The sequence below is a fragment of the Orycteropus afer genome, unplaced genomic scaffold (genome assembly GCF_000298275.1).
Source record: "Orycteropus afer afer isolate SDZICR_OR568_19922 unplaced genomic scaffold, OryAfe1.0 scaffold00005, whole genome shotgun sequence".
NCBI lineage: Eukaryota > Metazoa > Chordata > Mammalia > Tubulidentata > Orycteropodidae > Orycteropus > Orycteropus afer.
In genome coordinates this window covers 21,130,268-21,136,485 of record NW_006921592.1, presented here as the reverse complement: position 1 = coordinate 21,136,485, position 6,218 = coordinate 21,130,268, and the positions used below count along the sequence as shown (strand labels likewise).

The 6,218-nt window shown below is 42.6% G+C and overlaps 1 protein-coding gene across 1 annotated transcript in view; it reads right to left on the bottom strand.

The window, feature by feature from the left end:
• The window catches only part of NTRK2 (neurotrophic receptor tyrosine kinase 2), a 499,612-nt gene that overhangs the window by 42,639 nt on the left and 450,755 nt on the right, over nucleotides 1-6,218 (bottom strand). The gene's annotated exons all lie outside the window — the stretch shown is intronic.

The window sequence follows — 6,218 nt, the reverse complement described above, 5'->3', positions numbered from 1 at the left end:
AGGCAGTATCACTACGGAAGTAGGATTGCCCAACCTTCCTTCTGAGGAGTGGCTGGTGGGTTTGAACCGCCAGCCTTCTGGTTAGCAGGCAAGTGTCTTAGCCACTATGCTACCAGGTGTAGCAGTAGTGAGGACTAATTGTTTCCATGAATTTTTGGTTTTCTTCATTCTTCTTTGCTCTGGATGAGGAGAGAACCATCGTTGCATCTATATGGCTGCTTGCAAGCTTTTAAGATCCCAGTTGCTACTCACCAAAGTAGGATGTGGAACAATGTTTTGTGTAGTATGCTATGCCAATTGAGCTTGATGTCCCCTGTGACTATGGTCTCAAGCCCACAGGTCCAACTACTCTGGGTAGTTGGCTGTGGCCAAGAAGTGACTATAACCTTGTCCTTTGTCGGCTCTATTATTGTTTTGGCATTTTTATGACCTGTGTACATCAGTCTCATATGTTCACAATAATGTTCATATTGAAAGGGTATGAAGATCACCTCACAGTATAAAAAGTGTTTTTTGTTAAGTCAATTTTGAGCATCCTGTAATATTCAGGACTTGTGTTCAAACAGATATATTCTTTTTTAATATCTACCTCCTTTAGGAGCCCTGGTAGCGTAGTGCCTAAAGCACTTGACTGCTAACCAGAAGGCTGGCAGTTCAAACCCACTAGCCACTCCTCGGAAGGAAGGTTGGGCAATCTACTTCCGAAGTGATACTGCCTTGGAAACCCAAGGAGGGGTTGTTGTGAGTCAGGTCTGACTCGACAACACACAACAATAACCTCCTTTATTTTCCCAGGATTGCATATTTGAAAAGGTTAGAAAGAGACTATTATCTGAGGATCTCAAGTGTCCATATGTTTCTTGTCCTCTTTTAAAGCTAGTTACCTTTAGACAAGTGAATGTGATCTACTGAATTTAAAACTTTGACTCTGGAATTGTTACCCAAAATTTAGGTCTGACCTAAAGTTTCTGTTTAGTTGTCCAGAAAAAAGGTGGTACCATTCCAGTGTTGGCAACATAGCCAGGACATGTTCCAGGCCATATTCCAGGTATTTTATATACATTAGTTTATTTAGTTCTTGCAAGCTAGTCATTATGATATCCAGTTTTCAGATGAATAAATGGACTCAAAGAAGATAATTGACTTTCCCTAGGGGTTGACTCCTAGGCCAGAGTCTGCTCCAAGTTCCTGAAATCACCATGATGCTTTAGATTTAGTTCAGAAGCTACCGAATCTTACATTCTCTTTGCTTGGGCAACTGGGATTCCATGGTATCTTAGTTATCTAGTGCTTCTGTATCAGAAATACCACAAGTGGGTGGATTTAATGAAGAGAAATTTATTTCCTTATAGTTTAGGAAGCTAGAAGTCTGAATTCAGAGCCCCAGCTCTAGGAGAAAGTGCTCTCTCTGCTGGCTCTGGGGGGAGATCCTTGTCTTAGCTTCCCTAACCCTAGAGTGTTCCTCAGTTCCTTGGTAATCTCTACATGGCATCTGTCTTTCCCTTATTTGTGCTTGCTTCTCTGTGCCTTGGGAGCTCTGGTGGAATAGCGCCTAAGGCATTTTGACTGCTAACTAGAAGGCTGGCAGTTCAAACCCACCAGCCACTCCTCAGAAGGAAGATTGGGCAATCTACTTCATAGAGATACCTCCTAGGAAACCCAAAGGGGGGTTGATATGACTTGGATCAGACTGGATCTGTGAGCTTCATTTTGGTTTTCTCTGTGCCTTATCTTCTCCTTTTACATCTCAAAAGTGATTAGATTTAAGACACACCCTATACTGATAAGGCTTCATTAATATAACAAAGACAATTCTCTTTCCAAATGGGATTACATCACAGGGATGTTGTTTTGTGCCCTCAGAGTCAGACCAACTCATGGCGACCCCTCCTTGGGTTTCCTAGGCAGTATCACTATGGAAGTAGATTGCCCCATCTTCTTTCTGAGGAGTGGCTGGTGGGTTTGAACCGCCAGCCTTCTGGTTAGCAGTCAAGAGGTTAGGATTCCAAGACATATTTTTGAGGGGATTCAATTCAACCTATAACATAGGAAAACTGATCAGACCCAGTGAGACTCAGCCTACTCCAAGCATGAAAAGAAGAGCTAGAAAAATAAGGAGCATTTTTTCCTTAAATTCTACCAACATTGTAATTGTTCTCGAGGGCAGAAAAGTATGCAGTCATTATTCTTGAGAGTTTAAAATACAACGCTTTCTGAAAGCCACTGGGCTTCTATGGTGCTTGGCAGGAGACATAGGGCTGCCTGTGGCTCAGTAGAAATCTATAGACTCTTAGACAAAAACCCTGCAAGGAAAAAAAATAAATTTTTTCCAAGTCTTCTCTGTTTCTAAGGACTTACAAAGAATATATGCTTTGTTTTGCTATTTTTAAATGGTCTGGGGTAACCTCTAAGTCCTGACCACAATATTCTCTTTCCTCAAGGAAAATCTTCCCCCTCCAATTGCAATATGTTTTATGCATTGTGACCAGGCTCTCGGCAGATCCATCCTTTCTGCAAATTAGTGACTTGTCTGGACCTAATTTAGACCACAACACACATCTAGCAGGAACTCTTTAATTCTGTGTTCACTTCACTGTTCAGTAGATTTTGTTCACTCAACAAATGTTAAATGCCAGTAATAACTAACACCTTCTCCTTCTAAATAAAACACTATTTGGAGGCTGCATATAAATGGCCATTCTGATTTTATCTTTTATTTAGAAGATGGAGGGGTAGGGGGAAGCCACACACAGATTCTTCCAGCAAGACTAGTATTTCAAAGTCTTAAACTGGGTCATGGTGACAGGATGAGAATATGGGATTCTTGAGAGTCGGGATAATGAAAAATGTCTTCTGTAAGTCTTTAAGGGTGGAGTGTGGAAGCAGCCCGACATGGGGAATCTGCAGCCTGAGTCATAGTCTGGACGGTGCCCTTACTTTCTCCCTGTGCTCCCTGTTGCTTCATCTTCGTAGTACTCAAGGGTCAAATTACGTGATAACTGAGAAAGGTGTCCTCAAGTATTTAAGTTGTTCCCTTATTCAAAACACACTTATTGGGTACATATTCTGTTTTGGAGTGCCTGGGTGGCACAAACGGTTAACACATTCAGCTGCTCACTGAAAGGCTGGAGGTTCGAGTTCATCCCAAGGTGCCTCAGAAGAAAGGCCTGGTAGTCTCTGAAAAAATCATCCATTGAAAACCATATGAGCACAGTTCTACTCATGGAACTATACATAAGTATACACTATACATGGAGTTACTATGAGTCAGAATCGATTCAACAGCAACTATATTAGGAATTTGGGATTCTAACAGTGAACATTATCATGGAACTTAGAATGGGGACATGCTACTCAAATAATCTCAAAATAGACATAAAATTACAAGGGCAATAAATGTGATCTAGGAGAGGTACCCGGTGCATAAGAATAGGAGACAGATTCTCATATTTAGCAGACACTTACTAACCAGAACCTATATAGATCTTAGTACATGCCTCTTTGTTGTAACTGGAGGTAACCTTGCAATGGCTGACAGCAGTGGATTCAAGCTATTGGCCAACTTGTGCAGAAAGATTTCAGTTTTTGCAACCAATGTGCTACTGAATTGCTTATGCTTTGTGTAAGGCCTTGTAACAGAAGGATTTGCTCTGGCTTGGAAAGTTGGTAAAAGGCTTCATGTGGGGGTGACATTTGAGCCAAGATCTGAAGAATAAGTAAGAATTAACTAAGTGAAGAGGAGAGGAAAATCATTCTAGGCATAGAGAGTACAGCAGAGAGTGCAGCCCTGTGGCAGGGGGTAGCAAAATACATTTAAGGAGCTTAAAGAAGTCCAGCATGGCTAGAGTACATTAAGCAATAGGAACATAATAGGGGATCAGGCTGGGGAATTGGATATGAGGCAGACCATGCAAGATCTTACAGGCCAGTGGAAAGATTTCAATTTGTTTCCTAAAAGCACTAGGAAGCCATTAAAGGCTTTAAGCCAAGAACAGCATGGCTAGATCTGAATGTTACAAAGAATACTCTGGCTGTTGTGTAGAGTATGGATTGCAGTGGGGTGACAGTGGGATCAGCTGGAAGGCTTCTGTAATCATCTGAGCGGTGATGGTGGCTCACACTAGGACACTGGCAGTAAAAGTGGATAGTGCATATAGTTTCCTGCTTGCTGAACTAAGTAGATGAACGTCGTTCATTGAGATGGGAAATATTCAAAGAAGTCTGGGGCTTGTTGGTGGTGGAAGCTGGGGGAGAGGCTGTCGGAAGGAGCAGGTCATGTTGAGATGGATGTGCATTTGCAGCATCCAAGGTGAAACCTGGATACATGGGAGTGGTCTGGGTTGGAGGCATACATTTGTGAGTCATCTTTGTAGCAGTGGACATGATGACAGTACTGTGGGTGCAATTGCCTCAGGAAGAGCAGTGGGACTAGAAGGAGCCTTGACAAAGGGCTGCACCTTTATCTGTGAAGAAGACTAAGAAAGAGTGACTAGAGTGGTCAGAGAAAATAAGGGGGTGTGGTATCAAGGAAGCCAAAAGAAAACAATATTTCAGGAAAGAGGGAGCAGACAAAAACTGTCGAATGAGATGAGATAAAAATGACCATTGGGTTGATCATGAGAGATGTTTCACTGAGGGTTTATTGTGAGCTACGGTGAATTAATTATAGATGCACAGGTAGTTGCATATATATTACAGAGAGCTCCCATGCAACTGTCAACCAGCCACCTTCAATGGTAACACATTCCATAACCATAGTACAATATCAAAACTAGGAAATTTACATTGGCACAATACAATTAACTTGACTACAGACCTTTATCAGATTATAGTAAGTGCTGCTTTGATTGAATAAGCATTTGATGGGCCAGAACTCAAAGTGGAGTGGACCAGGCAGTGAGCAGAAGGGGAAGAAATACAGTCACTGCAGGTAGCAAATACTTATTCTGTTTCACTCTGGGCCATCACAATGACAGACCTGGGCACAGTGAGGTATCCTCACAGAAGGCTTCACAGCTATAGGATCTGGATGAAAAGCCATGGGGAAGAGAAACTGAAGGTAAAGATTTACTTTTTGGCATGAAGTACCAGCATCAGAGGTCACAGGGCTGGGGACCAGGAACTCTGGTGGTGCAGTCTGAACCCTGGCAGTGGCACAGAAAAATACTTACATAGTAGAAGAAGGAACAAGAAGCTTCCTTCAAGATAGATTTTCTGGGGAGTTTGCCATCCCAGTGCTTCTCAGATTTTACCAACTAGTATGAGCCAAGAACCTTCCCAAAGTGGAGCCCAAAACATTTTATAGCTATAAAGTTTTCTAGTTGGACTTTTGTAGGGGCTCTAGCTTGTGGTGTGGAGTAAGATATTCCTAAACAGCCCATTTTACAGATGAAGGCACTGAACTCCAAGCTCCAGAGGAATTCACATGGCCCAGCCACATAGCAATGTCTCCCATGCATCTTGACCTATACATTGTCTCTTAGAGGTTCCTATTTCCTGGGCTGCCCTGGACCTCAAGAATCAGATTCTGTTGTGCTGTGTAATGGGAGATAATACTCACTCCTTCCTATGAAAGTGTACTCATTTTCTTCTTTCCATTATCATCCAGGTTGGCTACCCTCCATGTCTCAAGGGGCCAGTGATATCATTACCAGTTAGTGTTTAACCACTTCTGACTTATGGAGACCCCATGTGTTTCAGAGTAGAACTGCACTCCATAGGGTTGTCAATGGCTCTGGTCTTTCAGAAGTAGATCACCAGGCCTTTCTTCTGAGGCATCTCTGGCTGGATTTGAATCACCAGTCTTTCAGTTAGTAGCCAAGTGCTTAGCCATCTGTGCCACCTAAACAAATAGCTCAATGCTGTCAAGTCACTTCCAACTCATGGCAACCCCAAGTGTTACAGAGTAGAACTGCTCCATAGGATTTTCATGGCTGTTTACAGTCTTAGAAACTCTATGGGACAATTCTATTCTGTTCTATAGGGTTGCAGTGAGGCAGAATCAACTCAATGGCAGTGAGTTTGATTTTTTGGGTTAGTCTTTATAGAAGCAGATCACCAGGCCTCTCTTCTATGATGCCACTGGATGGGTTTGAACCACCAGCTTTTAGGTTAGTGGTTGATATCAAACTGTTTGAGCCACCTAGGGACCTTAACGGGAGCTCTGGTGGCGTAGTGCCTCAGGCATTTGACTGCTAACCAGAAGGCTGGAGGTTCAA